Source organism: Columba livia, chromosome 3, assembly GCF_036013475.1.
Source record: "Columba livia isolate bColLiv1 breed racing homer chromosome 3, bColLiv1.pat.W.v2, whole genome shotgun sequence".
Classification (NCBI taxonomy): domain Eukaryota; kingdom Metazoa; phylum Chordata; class Aves; order Columbiformes; family Columbidae; genus Columba; species Columba livia.
The window spans coordinates 55,375,854-55,396,135 of NC_088604.1; the positions used below are offsets into that span (position 1 = coordinate 55,375,854).

General features: G+C 40.4%; 1 protein-coding gene across 1 annotated transcript in view; it reads left to right on the forward strand.

Annotated features, from left to right (window-relative positions):
• The first annotated feature begins 3,045 nt into the window (after window positions 1–3,045).
• The window catches only part of TPD52L1 (TPD52 like 1), an 83,451-nt gene continuing 66,214 nt past the window's right edge, over window positions 3,046–20,282 (forward strand). Inside the window, exon 1 of the mRNA XM_065056838.1 lies at window positions 3,046–3,069. The gene's annotated coding sequence lies outside the window, so the exon portion shown is untranslated. The remainder of the gene's footprint in view (window positions 3,070–20,282) is intronic.

The following is a 20,282-nucleotide window of genomic DNA, read 5'->3' on the forward strand; positions in this document are numbered from 1 at the left end:
AAGTGATGGAGTAACAAATAATGCTGATGATGGAGAGTTACCCATGACAGTAAAGATGAGAGCTAGTAACAATGATCAAATGAATGGGTTTGGACAATGAACAAAATAGCTTAAGACTTCAACATGGGAATGACATGACTGATACATAAAGGTTACAATGTTTTTAACAAAGGCTTCTATATTTGAGTGATGCAGGAAAGTCAAAATAGTGACCAAGTATTCCTTTATATGAAGAGATGATGAAGCAAGGAACATCAAATGAGGCTAGCGGGAGCTGTAATAAAAAAAAAAAAGGGGGGGGAATCTTTATGCAAACAGGAAAAGACTTGTGGAATCTACTGGCAAAGGATGTTGTAGGTGCTGAAGGCTGAAATGGAAACTGGAGCAGTTTACAGGAGAGAAGTTTGTGTCAGTCGCCAAATGTACAGCTACCCTGTTTGGCTCAGTAAGTCGTTGAGTCAATAACGTTTGGAGGCTGAACAGTAGCAAATGGTAGTATTTTTTGATGTATCTTGCATTGTTCCCCAGACATCTGGTTTTGCTTACTGGATTAGGCTCCATGAAGCATTGTTGTGTCCCAGTATTTTTAGGTCATCCTCTTTGTATTCTTACATTTAAAGGTTACTAGGCATGGAGAATGTCATAGTAGATCCCAGCAGTGATCCATTTTGGATGGATGGGAGATGCTACTTGGCTGTAGAAAACACTACCCCACTTCTCAGGTGGAGATGCTGATAAGAGAGAGACTTGCAAAGCTGAGAAGTGGTGCAAGCCTGTCCACTTTGTGGTGTGCTGTTCTCACCATCACCTAATTTTGTTTTGCCTAATCTGAGCAATGCTCTTGCATTAACCTAATTTCCACCTAACTTATCCACATATCTTCTTTTGGTTGTACTCACAGTCACCTCAGCCTTTCCCAGGCTGTTTTTCCTCCTCCTTACCACTTCCCCTACTGGAATACTGAAGTGAAGTTAAGCTTTGTTTTCATAACCCTGTAAGAGTGATGAACACATTTAAGTCCATGTTCTGTGCTGGCCCAGACTTTTGGTTCTTGACCAACTGGACATAAATAATATTGCTTCTCCCTAGAAACATTTCTGCCTCAATGAGACAGCTGCAGAGTTGGGTGCCCAAAGCCCATTTTTGTGTGCCTTCTGTCTCATGAATTCAATTTTATTTTGTGAAAGATTATTTCTTTTTTTTTCTCTTTTATGCTAAAAAAGGCTGGATAGTCTCCCAAATCTCCTAGCAGAGAGAAGGAAAAGTGCAATAAATCAAAATAAAGTGATAAAGTCAGTTAAGCCTGAAAAGCAGCATTGCATAGTTAAACAGGGCTCTGCTAGAGATACTCTTGCTAATAATTGTACAGCTGTATACTAATTTTGTAATTTTTATTTGTATTATTTTAACATGTGCGTGACATTTAAAGAGTTAACTACATGCTTGCTTTGTAGGTTTTTTTTTTTTGCTTTGGGGTAGGTTGGTTGGTTGGTTGTTTTTTTAAGGGAATCGGTGAGTTAGTGAGGGGTGATATCGAGTCTGAAGCCTCACTGAGGTGGGTTTTAAAAACGATACCTACGATGCGCAGCTCCCTGAGTCACAGTCCCTACACTGCCACAGTGCCTGATGAATAAAGAATCATTTCAGCCTCCACACCTGGCACCTGAGGCACCGTAGCCATCACCCCGGGGCAAGATGGGACCTGCCATCACATGGTCTCTCAGCGTGGTGGGGCTAGGCCGTGCCTCAGGTGTTCCCGCTCCCCAGGGGAGCGTGGTTCATCCTGAAGCTGAGGAACAGCGGGTGCAGCAAATATGGGGGGTTCCAGGCGGAGGGTCACCCTCCCTGGTGGCTGTGTCGCACGGTGGCCTTGGGGCACAGGAGCCGACTGGGCTCATGGCTTCTCTCCTGGGGCCTGCGCATCATGGGGGTGATTGTCCCCAGACAGCCTGTGTCTGTCCCTTCCTGCCTAAACTCCACCATGCACGGTCTTTTAACTCATATCTCGACAAGGTAATGGCAGGCCCAAGCCTTCAGTTCCAAAACTTTGCAGAGCAGGAAAAGTTCGGCTTGCAGAGGGAACAGGGAGAGATGGCGTGTCTGTATGGCAGCACCCTCTCTCCGCCCCAGCCTCAGTGCTAGCGGGCTCCTGACTTCTCACAGCTCTCCCCAAGCCTTCTTAATTTTAACTTTCTTATTTTCAAACAATGTATATTTTAACCTTTCATTTGACCATGTGTTTATTAAAAATATTTTCCAAAATGTAGCTCCATCTTAATTTCATCTGACTTTTATGAGGTGATAGACAAGTCCAAGCTAATAATAAACTGGCAAGTGGCAAACCTTCGCCAAGTCAAACAAACATTAATTCAGCTGAGCTTTCCAATAACGCCTCCAGTGTTTCAGACTTTCGGTGTCTGCTGTTGCCTTTTTCTCAGGTTCCTGTACAACAAGTACTTTATGTCACCACTCTTCTTATGATGTTATTTAAAAAAAAAATAAGTTACTTAGTTGACAGGCAACATATGGACTCTATTTATGTATGCCTTATTAATTCATTGTAATCTCGAATAAGATATTTTGCAGCTGAGAAATGAGCGTAGTGTTATCTTTCCTGTAGCAGTAAAAGGAATCAAGCTAGAGAAAGGCTGACTTCTTGTCTCCCACAAATGAACATTCAAGGACTCAACATGATTGTCAGAATTGAACTTCCTAAGAACCAGCCTATGTGGGGACACCTTGTCAGCCTGATCAGAGGATCAGTGAGGAGCAGCAGCTGCCGAAGCTACTCAGTCAGCTGGCAGCCCAGCAGATGAGGAATGTTCCAAGAACAGTGACTGAATGTGATCTGCAGTAATTGCTTTGGTTGTGGCAACCTGTCCGGAGCTGCCATTTTCCCCAGCTACTTGAGGGATAAGTGTGGGGTACGTGCACGGGGGCCCAGCAGGTCCTGCAGCCCTGGTCTTGGGGTGCTGGCATGGGGTGCCTGCTCCCCCACAGCAGTAGGTCCAGCCAAGTCATAGCAGAGCTCTGCACGCCACATTCTTGCCGCTGGAAAAAGGTATAAAGGTAATATATGTATAAAGGTAAGGTATTAGTGAGTGTTGTATTTTGGACTGACATCTTTTCAGAGCACTACACAGATATGAATAAAAGGGCATCCTTCAGCACAGGGTTTGTCTGCTGTAAAGTTAGCTAACAAGTATTTCCTAAGTTATGACACGTGGATTTTAGAAAAGTACATTTACGTGATGCAGTTTATTGGCTATGTCCATGAACATATTACTGTGGTGCAGAAGCTTTTGCTCTTTTGCATTATATATGCATTTTTGCATATATATATCTTTAATACATAAAAATAAATTCTATATTTCACTGTAATAGTATATATGATATGTCATAATCATGTCATATATATTCATACACAGATAACAGCAAACCAACAGCATTAATGATTGCTTGCTGGTTTGTCATGTTACAGAACAAAAGAATTGCAGTGAAATAATTTTAATTGCCACCTGTTTTCTTGTCCATGTGCACTTCTAGGTTTTTCGATTGTTTGGTTTATTATTATTATTATCATTATTAAATTTGTTTAATTCACTGATTTATCTACATTCCAGTGTGGGAATCTATTTCTTTGCTTCAGTAATTGCCTTTTTATGTAATTATTATCCACCACCTTTAAGATAAGCACAAGGAACTGGGAGATTGTGGATGTGAATGTGTATATTGAAAAGTGAAATGAAAACCAAGAAATGGCTTCAAAGGTGTAAAGACGATGGCAGCACAGGATTAGCAAGAAAGGAAATGACCATTGTGAAGGCACATCTGATGAGAATTATTTGTTGTTTTTTAGGTTAGAGACTGGCCATGTTAGACTGATGTACCTGAAAACCTTAACACAACTCACTGATGAAAAGCAGAGTCCAGCCACTGTTTCTGCCAATTTCTTTGTTTGTTACGGCATACAATATTTAAAATTAGTTGTTCCATGAGCAGAAAGATTAACAAAGTCCGGTTTCTTGTGGATTTATTTTCTGTACCTTTCTACCATAACCTATCTTCATCCTATATGAGCACCCTTCTTCCCATTAAATCCCTCTAGTTTTGCGCTATGTTCCGTAGGTCCTCACCTGATTCCTTCTCCCCCTCTCTAGCTCAGCAAGAAGCAGCACATGCTCGACCTTTTTCTGAAGCACGTAGGTGCCCAATGATGATTTTCTAGAGCTGTGCTGGTTGCCAGACCACTCTTCAGGAGCTGGCAGGCTGGCTGCCCTCCCACCACATAACAGTGACCTGGCGCTTCATTCCTTCTCACTGAAGCACTTGTACTTCAGTTGCTCTGGAGGTAATCTATAATTGGGTGCTGATTTTAAAAAATCATATAGGAGCATGACACCTTCGAGCATCATTACTCTAGGCTACCACACTGTGTGGTGTTATAAGCCTCATTTCTTTAGAATTGAAGGACAAAGTGCAGATTTTCACATGTGCATGTATAAAATTCTATCTTCAGTTTGAGATTTCATTTTTTAACATTAATATTAAAACACAGCAATGGTAATGAGATGATTGAAAGGTCACAGCTGTAGGTTGGATACCACTACTAGCAGGGGGTATGAAAACGTATATGATGAGGAGAAGAGGTACATAGACAAACACAGAATAAAATTTGGAACTAGGAATAGAAATTAAAAGGTACCAGTAGTTTTGACCTGATCTTTCCTGGCTATAGAGACTATTTCTTCGAGCATTGAATATCTATATATCTAGCAAAAATTTCTGGAACTGGAATTTTCTAATCCCTTTGTCCTGCTGTGTGTGTCACCAGGCAAGCAATTGGTAAAGAAGGATATCAAAGAAAAACTGCCAATAAAAATAAATTCCATTGCTTTCAATGTATTATTAAATAAGAAAAGATTTTATTTAGTTTTAAATTTAAAATATGTGACATATAACAAATTAGAAATTGTTTAACAAACTTAACTTTCAATCATCACTGTTGCGCAGATTCAAAAAGCCGTGGATCTCAGCTATGGATCATTTTTGAAACTGCACAAATGTTTCAAAATCACCAGACAAGTTTTTCTCAGTCGTTTGCATTTATTATAATAAATTGTAAGTAGCTCTATTGATTAAGTTTATTCTGTAAATGCTCTAGCTTAAATATTTCAGAGTTGTTTTTGCTGGGTTGTTTTTTTTTAATAGACAGAAACTGTTTTAAAAGCATGCTGTCAAATTCTAGGAGCCTGTTAAAACAGTTTAAAGATACTTCTCTTCCACTAAGTCTAACTGTGTTGTTTTTATCATTCAGTTTATTGTTTGATTTACGTCAGTTAGCAGGGACTTTTAAATGAATAAGGCTTTGATCTGCAAAGACACCTGAGCAGTTGGGCTACCTGTGATATTGTGTTGTATATCTGTGTGCAGGGAAACATCTGTGTACAGCTGTTGTGTACCTGTAATCGTCAAATAACGCTCATAAAGACTATACAAAAGCTGATGTAAAATGCATTAAGGGTCCTTCCTTCACCATTTTTTCCCCTGGAGTATTCCTGTTGTTGTAAACTTAAATACTACAAATAATACTATCGATGTGTATTTTTCAACTTTCTTACAATTACTTTTGTATCATCCTAACAGTTTCCTCTCAAAGATTTTCCTGTGCTGGGGAAAGAGACAATTTCCAGCTATCTTACCTGACCATGTTCAGTGAAGAACTTGCTTTAATTAAAAGAACCAGCCAGAGATAGTAACTAGGGACTTAAGAAACTCAGGACAAAGCAACAGACCAGCATAACTAAAACAGAGCAGTTATGCTGTGATGTTGCAAGTCCTCCGTATGGCCATCCTGTTCTGGCATTAAGTTACTTTATCTTGGAAAAATCCCTGCATTTGTGTTTTTGGAAAACCAGTACAGAAGCAAGTGCTCTTCCACACGTTCATTTCTGGCCTGACAACAGTGAAATGACTAATTGACTATAACTTCACCTGTTGTTTTCCCTGGTAGACAAGTATCCACAAAATTCTGTTTCAGCTGGGGCCATGCAGTCCACTAAAGCCCTTCCCTAGATGGAGGCTAAAATCACTGAGGTAAAGAGTTCACTTTCAAAAGCCCAAATACAGTGCAATATAACTATATATGGAAAAAGTTTTCTTATTCATTCTGGTTATGTTGGCAAAGACACGAAGCCTTAGGAGACAAAGCACTTCATTTTACTAAATCTCTCATGTTCATGCCCGCTTGCTTTATTGAGAGCCCACCGTGCCAGAAAAAGGAAATAATCAAGTGGGTCAAGAGATGTGACATTAAATTTATTGTGTGTTAGTGGTTTACATCATGTTTAAGTAATATTGTATGACATACTCTTCTGTAACCAGGCACTTAATGAATTAGTGCAGGAGTTAACAAAAGTTAAAAATGACCCACTAGAAGAACAGCATGTCAAGCGTATTCGTTATTATAAATCAAACTAAGGCATTTTTATGTGACATTTTGCATGTAACAACAAGGAAAAAAAATGCAGCCATTTCACTGAATAGGAATATTGTACTCTTTCCTTGTGAACAGAAAACTAAATTGGAGTAGTCATAATCCCTGGAGTTCTGTTCAGAAATGCATTGAAATGGAATAGGGTCATTATATGACCAACCTCAGTGGATTTGATGGATGCAAGGCATTTTTGGAAAGGTGCCAAGTACTTGGGAGCCTAGTGTCAGCCTTATCTGTTTGAAGAATGCTGTCCAAATTCATGTTTTAAAGGGAAGGAACTGCTTGAAAAATGGGTAGTAAAAGCATACACCTTTGAAAGGTTTTTTTTTTTGCAAAATAATGGAGCACAATTATGTTTTCAAAATAGATTTTAGCCAGATGCATACTTTGCATTTTATTGCACATGAGTTCAAAGGTAGTTGAAGCTGGAATGACGTCTCTTTTCTGCGTGTAACTGCACCAGAAAGATGTGCTCACCCACCACACGGTTCTGCTGACCCTGCAGAGACTTTTACCAGAGGCAACATGCCACGTCTTGCACGTCCTCACCATGTCACTGCCTCAGCACACAGGCTCCGGCTCTCTGCAGACTTGACCTTGTCCATCACAAACAGAAAATTTTTGCCTGCTTTGCTTCTGGCCTCTGAACACGTTTCTAAGCCAGACAGCCACAGCATAAATTGTGTCTTGAGAAGCCTCACATATCCATTGGTGTCATTTGATATGGGGTGTGCAAACAAAAGCTGCCCCACCTGTAAGTCGTGATGAGCCACAACCAGGTCTGTTTGAGTGATTTGAAATCTAAATTAGTCCCATTCCTACTCACCCTGAAGAACCAGGCTCTTTCTAGAGCAACTCACAGGAGCCAGGAAAGGCTCTTGGGTGGGAGCTGTGTAGCATCAACTGGGAATAAACAAGCATAAGAGTCGAGACCAGCTGAAAATGGCCTAGCATTCTTAAAATGTGGGAAAAAAATGACATATCACTCAATTATTCATTCTAGAAATTGCCTTTGTAGCCAGTATTTTTTAGATTGATGTGTTCAGATGTTATGTCTAAAATTATATTTTAGATAACTGATACAACTCACAATAACAATCTGTTTATGTGTCACATTTTATCAATCTAACTAGCTAAAACTACTTTAGTTGAAATATTTCTGCACATAGTACAGAGGCCGAGAACAATGTTATATAGCCATAATTCAAACTTTTAGCATGTCTGAACATAACTGCTTTCAGCAAGAAGGTGACAGCAGTTTGATGTTGACTCTGTAGAATGCTATCAGGCACTAAGCATGCAAGTTTCCGTCTGAATGCCTTTTTTAATATGGATTTTTTTCTTTTAAGATTTATTAGTTTGACCTGAGAGACAGCAAGGCACATGACTGACTGCTTGCATGGAAACATTCAGCTACAGAGATTAATGAAAATTTCACCGCAAAACACACTAAATATTTTCTTCTGGCCATTATGAACTGAAGCTGGTGGTTTCCATTTGGAACTAAAGCAAAAGGAAAGTGGTTTAAGTATTCTGCAGAAAGCAAGAGGATGTGTTAAGAACCAGATTGAGATTGTAGGTGATAATTTTTTTTTTCCAGTCTCAACAAATTAATTTTTTCATTACCTCCCTCCCCACTCACAATTTGACAATTTAACAGACCACATAGATTTTTATAAACTGATCTCTTCACTGGTCATAAATATCCTCTTCTTTGCTCCCGGAGAGCAACATATTTGCTTCCAATCCTTGGTCACTCACATGTCATTTTTCCTCTAGATTTTCAATTCCTTTTTACCTCTCAGTAGGGAGTGATCAATACTGCACAGCAGACTGTGGATGTTAAGACAGCATAGACAGAATAAAGCGGGAACGGTCACTCCAAGGCAGATTTCTGATCTCACAGGGCTGCAGAGTTAGCCAAGCAATGGCTCACAACCATCTACCCCAATCAATAACTTCTGTAAGCGCTTGTACGAGCAGCTGTGCTTGGTCAGACAGAGTCTGGTAACATGTGACTGAAGTGGTGTAAGAACTTGTTAAGCATCCTCCCAGACTCTGCAGGGTCTTCTTGAAGAGAATTGGTAATTTTGTATTTCGTTGGCCTTACAGATATTTTAAAATGAAATTTCCCAATCATTTATGAACAAATGCAAACATTACTGGACTCAGTATGTCCTCAGGATTGATTGGAAGTTGGGATTAATACTAGATGCCAATATGTGTTGTATGGGAACAGACAGTGAGATGCCAGCCCCTACTCACTGCCTCCATGTCACTCATGACACTTCTGTGTCCCTACTGTATGTATTCAAGTTCAGAGGAGAGTGACGAAGCTGGTGAGGGGCCTGGAGCACAAGTCTGATGAGGAGCAGCTGAGGGAACTGGGGCTGTTTAGCCTGGAGAAGAGGAGGCTGAGGAGAGACCTTATTGCTGTCTGCAACTACCTGAAAGGAGGTTGTAGCATGGAGGGTGTTGGTCTCTGCTCCCAAGTAGCAAGTGATAGGACAAGAGGAAATGGCCTCAAGTTGCACCAGGGGAAGTTCAGATTGGATATTAGGAAAAATTCATTCACAGAAAGGGTTGTGAAGCATTGGAACAGGCTGCCCAGGGATGTGGTTGAGTCACCATCCCTGGAGGTGTTTAAAACATGTGTAAATGAGGCTCTTAGGGACATGGTTTATTGCTAGAGTTACGTTATGGTTGGACACAATGATCTTGAGGGTCTCTTCCAACCAAAATGATTCTTTGATCATTCTGTAAAATTCTACGCATTCTCCCTTGCCTAATGTATTTTCTTAGCTGAGGAGCCCTGGTCTGTGAGGTGCTTACACAATAGAAATTCTTCCAAAGCTTTGACTGTCTTTATTGCTTTTCTCTGTACCTTTTTCCGGTTCTGTCATGTCTTTTTTGAGATGGGTGATACAGTACAGAAGGTAGATGAGATGTGCACATGGTCATTAATATCTAGGAAAATACAGATTTGTATAATGGCTTATTCTTCATGTGTGATTGGGGTGTTTTAACTGCTAATAAGTAAAGAAGTGAAAGCTCTTTGAAAATACCTGCTGTAACATCAAGATCTAAGTTCTGAATCCTAGTTAGTCTGTACTAGATTGAGGTCTGGGCAGGTTGGTTAACACAGTGAAGCGACACGAAAGGTAGGAGGTTGTTTCAGCTTCCTTCTTGATTAGCTGCTTTTTGTCCCTGTGGAAAAGTAAGTAAATTTCTTCTTACACCAGTTTTTTTTTTTTTTTTTAGATTAAATCATTTGTTACTCTCTGTTACCTCAAATATAGATTTTTTTCATTATATAGGCCCATATATATGTTCCGTCTCCTCAATGTTATGATCTGAAGAATATCTCTAGTAGATTAAAACACTTATTTTTTCTGTTTTAGAATCTTGTCTCCAGCAGTAAAGAGCCTTGTCGATTATTGCTTCCAAAAGAGATGCAAGAAAATATGCATTGGGCAGGTGTTAAATAATTTGGCAAGAGGAAAAATCTTCCTTCTGAACACCAATAACTAAAATACTGATATGTGCCCAGATGGGAAAGAGCTTGGGTCCTACTCAGTCCTTTTTCAGAATTCTGGTGTTCTGGTATATTCAATGAGGTTTCAAACCCTGCTTGTCTCTTACCTACAGGGATAACCGATGGTTTGTTATATGATGCAAAATGTTCCCCTTTCACCTATCCACTAACTTCTTATGCAGCCTTCAGACTACAGGGCAGATTTTCTCCAGAAGGAAAGTTCCCTGCTTGTTGTTTTCTCCACCCACATTAGGAAGTTAACTCATTGTAAAAACTTCCAGCCTGCTTATTGACATTATGGATATAGATGTATAGCCAAACTTTCAGACTGAGTGATTTGGTTTGCTTGACGGTTATGTAAAACAGAAAAATAATGAAATAGTGTATTTCTTATATGCAGATTATTTTTCCCTTTAGCCTATATATATACATATGCATTATTACACATTGCATTATTCATTTTTTTATTAAAGTATGTTACTATTTACACATATATGTATGCACATAATTTGACTCTTGTTAGTTATTGATTTTTTTTCAGTCTGATTGCACTACTTTTATATATAGTTAATTCTTACACAGATTTTTTAGCAGCAGCACTGGCAGCAATGCTGTATTGAACTGTACATGCAACTATGATGAGGTGTGTACGCTAACAAATCCTTCTCACCACAGGTGACCTAAGATTAGGACAGCTCTTTTTATCAGCTGAGAATGGATGTTTGTGTGTCAGAGCTCAGTGGAAGCACCACCCTGAACCAGGGATCCCATCCCAGCTAAGCAGGTGGGTGCTAAAAGTGAGAACTGGGTAGGAAAGGTCTTCCCCAGAACAGACAGCACACTTCTTTCAAACAAAAGGCAGAGAGGCAAAGCCCCAGAAATGGAGCTTTTCATTACTACATGCTGTTTTCAGCACAGCAGACGAAAATATAGAGCTAACTGAGCAGCTGAAAGCAAGGGGAGTTTTCCAGGAAAAACCTGCTTTGAAAAGTGCTTGGTGTGCATGTTGGAGTTGGGGAGGCCGCCATGTAATTTTGCAGTTTGATTCTAATTGTGCTCTGACAGGCTTGCATCTTCAAGCTCTTGGGCTGGGGCAGTGACCGAGAACAGTCACTGTTTAATATGGTTTGATTAGGCCTTTATGAAGTAGTTTAAACATACAAAAGTAGCAGATAGATGTTGTGCATTGTATTAGTGAGATTAGTGTGCTAACCTATGTTTTGCAAATACTCAGAGAGCTGCAAAAGTTCTTGGCATTTTTTAATGTGGTTTCTGATACCAACATCCCACCCTGATCTGAAGTTAATCAGGAATATATATAATTGCAGATACATGGCTGAGACACTCCTACCATAGCAGAGACACTTATGCCTTAGCACATATGCTAGAAAGCGCAGTTAAACCCCTTTCCCAAATTGCAGTCAGTCACAAGGCATCTTTCACAGGACTGGTAGGTAATTTCCCATGTGCACAGAAGGGTGCAACACCTAGGCCTGCATCTCAGTGTAACTCTCTTACAGCTAGAGAGCCTCCTAACATCTTCAAGGTGTCCTCAGGACAGGTGTCTTCTGCACTTTCCCTTCTTACATTGTTTTCCTTCTGCACTCACACTCAGCGTAACTTTGGCAGCTTCCCTGTACAAATCTACCTGGATGCATATTTTTGTCCCTGCCTCTGAAGACAAAGTATAGCCAAGGAGGGCACAGGTCCTGATGTGCAAATGCAGGAAGTGGTTCTCCGGTGGGTTGTTCCCTCGGTGCTGTGGCAAAAGGGTGATGACATGGCTTTATCTGAGAAGGGATCAGGCTGCAATCTCCAGTACTTCTCCAGCCCTGGAGTTCCCATGCATCCTGTATGTCATCCTGCCTGACTGCATATGGAAGGCTGACAAAATTCTCATTCTGTGCATGTGGTTGCTCGAGACCTTTTGTAAGAATCAGAGTGTGCAGGTCTCCTCACTTGGCTAGAAACACCAAGCACCAGTGATGCCTCAGGAGCTCAGTGAAGGCTGGACATATGTTCCAGAGGGTAGGGATGGATTCTACTGGCAGGGTATTTCTGAGGCACAAGAGCCCCATGGATGCTGGAACAAGCAGGTAGATGAGTGATAAAAGTTCCTGCAGCTAGATTCACTAGCTCTGTGGGGAGTTATTCCATGCTCTAAGAAGATATCTACAGACTTTGTTAAGCATATAGCCTACAAACTCTGTGGGCTGAAAAGAAGACATGTTCAGGATACCTACTGCAACACACATGTCAGCTCTTAGGGAGACTGTGATGAGTATTCCAGTGAGTTTGTAAAGGCACAGCATGTTGTTCACGTCCATCCTGAAGGAGAGCAAGCCAGTGGAGACCTTTCCTCTGAGGCCTAAAAAGCGCTCTGTGTAAAAGGTTAGGAGTAGCAGCACCTGGGTGGTCTCCTTCCTGAGCTTCTCCAGACAGCAGCCACACTACAGCAAAATGTCACTTTGCCTGTAAATTCTGCCTCCAGCCTCCTAAACACAAGCACATACAAACTCCTTCTCTCACCCCATCTTTGCTGTCTTTGACTACACCCAAGTCCTAAGGACCAAGCATGGATCCCCACCCACACCCTTTCTAATTACCAAGACTGTTCCTCTTCTAATGCTGAATTGTCCTAAGCCCTAGTATTGCTGTCTGTCCCAAATCAAACCAATCCCACCAGTTGCACCGTGCTAACCTAAGCTAAGACCTGCCTGAAAAATCTTGCCCTTGCTCTTGCCTAACTCTGCTCATGGTGGTGCTAATCCATGGGCTCAGAGTCAGCCTTGTTCTGCTGCTGAGTCAACAGTGACTCTTGAGAATGCTGAGGACATGATGCTGAGTTTGGAAAGGAGGTCTCTGCTCTTTGCAGGGGGTTGGAGTAGATGACCTTTGAAGGTCGCTTCTAACCCAAACTATTCTACGATTCTGTGAGGTGACCATGAAGTAGACACAGTGACAGGGACATGTCTGTGGAAAAGGAGCTCATGGGAAACCTGTAGGTGCTCAGCTGTCCTTACCTACTGGGTATAAACACCAGCTGTGGCGGGGGGAACTGCATCTGAGAGGGGGAGGCCAGATGAATCCCTGGCACATTTAAAACACATTTACACATTTAAAACAGTTTCCAGTGCTGAAGTTACAGCAGGTGAACAGTAATGCCTAATCTTCAAATATCCATGATACCAAATGACAAATATATGTTTCCCATGAAAATGAAATAGGATTCAAGCTTCAACTTAAACTGTTTCAGAAGGTGACCTGATTTTGAAGTCTGTTTACAGCTTTGCTTAAGTGTGAAGAACATTTAGCACCATCAAGCGGTAAAACGGTGTACTGCTTATTCGTAGCAGTCTCGAGAATCAAAAAGGGGGCAATTACAAAGCTGCATGTTATAAACGTGCCTAAATGATCTTTTAACGCGTTTTACTGACGTTATTTGAAAACGCTCCTGAGCATTTTTCTAGGAAAAGTACAGGATTTAAATGCTTGTGTTTCCAGAAAATCTAGCTTGGATCAATCATTGTTTCAGCTTGAATATATCGTAGAAATCAACATTGCTATTTTTCAGTTTAGAGTACTGAGGTTGAGTTTATTATACAGGTGATCAACGTGAAAATACTGTTTATTTTAGGATAAAAGCTGATATAGACTATTCTGTTATTCCGTTTTCTTTGTGATGCCTGTAACCTGCATCATTTCTAGGCTTGCTTAACTTTTCCTTGCTGGCCACTGAATGGGCTTGAATGGGGACACAGCCCCTGGTAAAGTCAGTCTGCAAAGGAGACAAGTGTAGGCAGACAAAATCAGCAGAAATGAAATACAGAATTTAAAAGAGTACGATTAATTTGGCTGTAAAATAATAACAACAACAAAGTTCTTTGCTAGGCCAAACCAAATTCTGCAATCTGAAGAGCTTTTAAATTATGCAGTAATCATGCATCATTTCAATTAGTACCAGCCTGGGTACAGACAACACTTAATATATGCATAACTTGATTAAAGAAATAATTGACCTACCTGTGGGGTAAAATGATCTATAATTATCCTGGTTGATTGTTACATAAATGTTTGTAATTTTGTTAGTGTGTGCTTATCAATTAAGGATAAAAAAAGACCTTTTTGTTCTACAAAGAGAAAAAAAACACCCAACCTTTTTGTTATTTAAAAATTTATCTTAATGAGAAGCAGACTCTAGTGGATGAGATCACACAACTGAAGAGAAAGAAGAGACAGGCAGATGAGCTGATCTCTGAGAAGGAAATGGAATTTGTGCCAGGGAGGAATTAAAAGAGCAGCAAACCAACAGAAAATCCTTATGTTACAGTCAAAGGCATTTTTCCTGATATCACTGAATAACTCAACGCATTTACTTGGATTAACTCCTCATGTTTATCTGAGGAGAAATATCTGATGCAGAAAACATTCCTCCATTTTGCTGTGGAAACAGGAGATACAATTCAGCTTATCAGAAAAGGAAATTGTTAAAATTACCGTTTAAATTCCTCTCTTTACATCTACTCTTCAGCCACATAAGCACAATATTTTAGTAACAGATGAGACTTAAATAGCTACTGTTTGTTTGAAATCAGTATTAACAGAGTCTAGGATTCTGATACTGCGAAGTGGAGAGAATTTGCAAACTCTGGTAGGATTCTTGGAAGTCAGAATGCTCAGCATCTTCCTACATCCATAATTCATAATATTACAATTTTCATGTATCTCTTGGACCTTAAAAAAGGGGCAGGAAAATTTGAAGGACCGTTTGTGAGATCTTGACCAAATTTTAGGAAGTTACATGCAGAAAAAAACCTCAAAATTATTTTTTTAATACTGGATACACTTGAATGCAGTAACTTGTCCAGCATCAGGAAAGGACAATGCGCTTAGAGAAAGGCCAGTAATTCCAGCAGTGGGCAGAAGCACACAGAAACCTTCTCTCAGTTTGTCCCAGCGTTAGATCCTAGAATCCCAAATACAAATACAGAGATATATGTGGTATTTAATAAAATTACACTCCTAATGATTAATCAAGACCAAAATATGGAAGCATGCCTGTGTATCATAGAAGAAAGAAAGAAAGAGAGAGAAAGAGAGAGAGGGAGAGGGAAAAAGAGAGAAAGAGAGGGAGGGAGGAAAGGGAGAGAGGGAGGAAAGAAGGGAGGGAACGGGGGGAGAGAGGGACACCCTTCAAAGAACGCTGGGGACAGAGACAAGGGAGAACTGCTGAGTTTTATGAAGCCTACAACAATTCTTTTGTGTAATTTTCTTGTATAGACCTCAGCCACTCATCATGAGAGAATGATTGATAACAGCAGGCTGCTGTCATCCTCCAAAACACAGCACTTGGCAGAGCAGAGGAGGGGTTGCTGCAGGCTTCGTTGTCAGCAGGGAAGATGATCTGGGGAATGGCAACACAGTGCTCTGCAGGCAGAGGTGTCCCAGCTCCACCCAAATAAATGCCCAGACAGCCCCCAAACAGGAGCAGTTTCCCCACAATAACCAACACTGAATCCAAGCTCACACACTTTGCCTTCAGCTCAGCTTTCTGGCTGGGGCTCTCTGTGGCACTGGCTTATAGAATCATAGAATAGTTTGATAGAATAGTTTGCACTGGAGGAGACCTTCAAAGGTCTTCTAGTCCAACCACCCCTTAAATGAGCACGGACATCTTCAACTAGGTCAGGTTGCTCAGAGCAGGCTACACTGAAAGGCAAACTGCTTTTCATGCCTGCCTCAGAAAGCTTTTGTAGGCATCCTCTGAGTAATGGAGTGTTTCATTTCAGGCCTCTGAGAGAAGTCTGCTCTCTAGATCACACATCCTTTGGCTTGACCCACATGTTGTCTTGACTCTCCTTGAATTTAGAATTTGCAACATCAAAGCAGCAAGCAGGTATGCCACTTTATCACATGGATAAACCCATGGCTTAACAAGTGGAACTTGTTTTAAGAAAAATGCAAAAGTGCACAGATATGTCAAAGAGGAGTATGTAGTCAGTGATTTAATTGCATTTATGAATTAGGTGAAAAAATGAGGAACCATTAAAGACTTCCTTGGTTTGTAACCACCCATTATTAAGCAAAAGATGAAATCAGAATGTGCTGCAGATTTTTAATAAGCAAGCTACCTTTTATCCCAGAGTACTGGCATTCCAAATTACCAGTGTGTTTTACAGATAAGCTGACAGTTAACCAAAATTTGAATCCTCATGTTGATGGAGAAAAGTTCTGAAATTGCAGATGGCTGTGCCTGACATGGAACAGAAAATACTTTTACAAATAGCTGCACATGATTTCCTTGTCTACTGAGGAAAGAAGAAGAGAGAAGTTTTGGGAGAGGTTTCATCTTGATACAAGAAAGAAATTTTTTTACAGTGAGATGAATTAATTGCTGGAACAACCACCCCAGGAATGTGGTAAGAGTTCTCATCACTGAAGGTTTTCAAGATGAAATTGGAAAGGCTGCTTCCCCATGAAAGGCTGGACAAGATCATCTTCTGAGGTCCCTTCCAGCCTAGGCTATCCTATGGTTGTATGGCTCCACAGATTAGTGCTTAATTACTGTGGTGGGCTGGCACTGACATATCCCCACCGCAGGCCAGAATATCAGCCAGAGGAGCACATGGTGCCTCTGCTCAAAGGAACATAAGAAAGGATGGCAGTCATGAGGGGTGGGAGGTGCAGGAGAGGACTTCTGGAAGGGAGCATTGTTGGAGACACCACTAGAGATGCACTCTTTGGAGGTGTTGTCATGGTTTTTAACCCAAGCTAGCAATACAACCACGATAACTGCTCACTCATCCCCTCCTGCCCCCTCCCCAGTAGGGGAGAGAATCAAAAAGGAAGGGAGAAACTTGGACTGAGATAAACACAGTTTAATAAAATAACAAAATACTAATACACTACAAGTAAATATATATAAAATAGAAATAAAAGATACTCAAGGCAATTCCAAACAAACTCTGTCCACAACTGAGCAGCCAGTCCCAGCAAGCTGCACCTGGCCCCACAACTGATCCCAGAGAGAGAAAAAGAGAGGAAAAAGGCAGAAAGGCTCAGAGGCATCTGCAAAACAGCAAAAGCCAGACTAAACATCCCACACCAAAAACTCCCCCGGCTCTAACAAAAGAGAGCAAAGCAAAAAAAAAAAAAAAACAAAACACAACACATGCAAGAGAAAGAGCCCAAAAAGCCAGAGAGCAAAAGCAGAAGAAACCGACTCCTTAAATATGCAGCATGACACTAATGGGATGGAACACTCTTATTGATCAGTCTGGATGTCAGTCAAGCTCTGCCCTATCCATTCCCCCCTTCCTTGATGCCTCGCACCTGTGGGCAGAGCTCTCAAAACCTCCTTGGCTCTCATACCTGAGCAATTAAAAATGTTAACTCTGTGCTGGGGTGTTGTCTGCTTGTTCTCAAATGAAGTCCAAATAATGAGCGTGATAGCTATGAAAAACAAACGTTTATAACTGCACAAAGAAAATTAACCCATTTTCAGTCAAACCAGCACAGGTGTGTATTGTATTTTCATTTTCAATATTTCTTTAAAAACTGGAACCCACAATATGCCAAGAATCGAACACGTAGTGTAGAGCATTTAGCAAAGAACTCAGAGACTTCTGAATGGAAGAAAACAAACTGTAATGTCTTCTCTGAACACCTCACAGTGTGGTTTTCCAAAGTCTTAATGAAACAAAAGAAACACGGCATATCCTTGGCCTTTCCACCCACAGCATATTACTAGAAAGTTTTAACCTGCCCATTGCTGGGGCATCTAACTTTTTATCACAGCTAGAATGTTGTACTCACTGAAGCCTGCCATTTTTCTTACAAAATGTGTGGGTGTACATGCTGCAGTTTATCCCACTGCACAATCATTCAGCCTGAAGGACCAACAATTTCCACTGGTATTTCACAGTTCTTAGAATGTTTGCACTTATGTGAATTATTCAGCACAGTTTTTCCTCATTGTTTTCCACAGAAATTTAATAAGAGTTTAGGATACTCAACACCATGCAGAATCCTGCCTTCACCTCTATCTGCAAATGCATGTAGTTACTCCCTACAAGCACACAGAGATCCACTTAAGTCTGACATTGGATTGAATGGTGCCACTTTTGTGTTGGAGGACAAAAAACAAACAGTGTAATGCCATGAACCTAATACATTTATTTGATGCGTTTTACTGTTGTATTTCAAAAATGGTTTAATCTGAAGTATACAGTAACACACAAGTATTTGTTTTATTCTGTTTGACCTCTTAAAAAAACAGCCAACCAAACAAACAAAACCTGTATTTAAGTCTAGCATGATAGGAGGGACAATGACCTTTCCCTGGCAACAACTAAGCTGCTACAACTTGATCAAGATCTTCAAAGACAGAAAACAAAGTCTGAATTTTGCCAGTCTCTTCAGACAGAAAAGTGGAACAACACCTCTCACATTCGATGAGGAATGTCACCAAACCAGTGACGGATGTGGAACAATATGAAAACGGGTCCTGCTGTACTGCAGGTAGAAAATGAATCACCTACTTTGCAATTAAATAACATAATTTCAATGGGATATTAATTTTCTAATCAGATTTACCTTTAAAATGCTGATTTCCTAACTATGTTACAGGAGAATATTAACTCGTAAATGACGGGGTTTTTTTCCTGTGTAACAGGCCGTGAGATGAACATGCTACTACAACTCTCATAAAGATTATAGGTCTGTTTCCTGGAAGATATTTTTGGATGTCTTAACTGCAGAACTAGTTTTGTTGTTTCCCAGTACTTCCTAGATAAAACATTGCTTGGATTTTCTTTACAGAAGAGTGCATTTCTAGTGTGGAAAAATAAGTAACATATGAATGTAAACAATAAATAAAAAACACCATCTAAAATTTGGTAAAATTTTCTGGTTTTCAGTCATTTGAGCAGCATATGCCTTTGTAAGATTTTTAATTATGCTTCCACACAAACAGTGGTGTTAATATTGTTATAACCCTGTAAGTAAATTGGGTGCTCAGTTTTCATTATGCTTCATAAAATTGCTTAGGCTGCTTGAAAAAACCTTTACCTATATTTGAAGAAAAGTACATGTTCTAATTATACTGATAGTTTCACATGTTGAGAGAAATTTCTCAGCTGTTTCATGTGTTTATGGCTGGTCTTGGGTTTGGGTTTTTTCATGTAGAAGTTGATGGCATTTCTGAATTCAAATCTTGTCATGGTAGGATGTCTCTTTATTTGAAATGATCTGAGTACAGGAATTTGTTCTTCTGACAACCTCTGTTATGCTTTTGTAAGTGGTGAATTCCAGCCTAAGGAGATGTCAAATGACAATGAAGAGAGGCTTGCCTAGAAAAAAATAATGGTAATTCACATTTTACAGTAATTCAAATTCAAAACCACCAGCAGTTGCATATTAAAGCAAACATCATTAGATGCATACAAATTAAAGCTGCCTTGGCCTTTATTTTCTAATTTTTTAGAAAAGCAAAGTTGGGAGCTAAGTAAATGTGACATTTTGCTATGTTCTACAATATTTTAAGGAAACGAACTTATTTCCTACCTATAAACATTCTTTTCTCTTTAATCTCACTGCATAACATTTTTCTTTCAGATTTGTTTTTATTCAGCTAAACTGTTAACTGTTTGTATAGCTTCACAATCAAACGTTCAATACTTCCTTCATCTTTATTTCCTCTTGTTTTGTTATTTTTAATATTACAGGCCTCGAGATGTTGTGCATCCTCAGTGAGTCCTGGAAGGCATTCAGTAGTACCTTGTACACAAAATGAACATGAACTGATGGAGGTTATGTTGACATGAGCAAAATCTAGACTAAATCTGCCCTGCACTGTGAACTATGTATACATTGTCACCTCAGCTTCCACTGAATGGTAGGATACAGACCTATGTACTGGAAAAAAAATCCAATTTTACCTAAACTGCTAAATGCACACGACAGCATTCACATCAGGCACCAGACTTCTTCACCGTGCCGCTGTTACCCCAGGTGTACCTGCTTGCTCAGGTGGGAGTTTGCTGCTGTCAGTGCCCTGGGGCTCCTGGCTTCCCCTGGGGAGCAGCCCCAGGTGCTGTCCTTCATCAGGGGACAGCTGTGGCCTGAGGTGGGTGACAGAGAAGTGGCGAAACAACTGTGCAGCTGAGGAAGGCTAGCAAGGGCCAGATTCGGAGCTGAGGATTTGGCCCAGGAAAGGGTTCAGGCTGCAGGAGAGGGCCACTGACACACGGT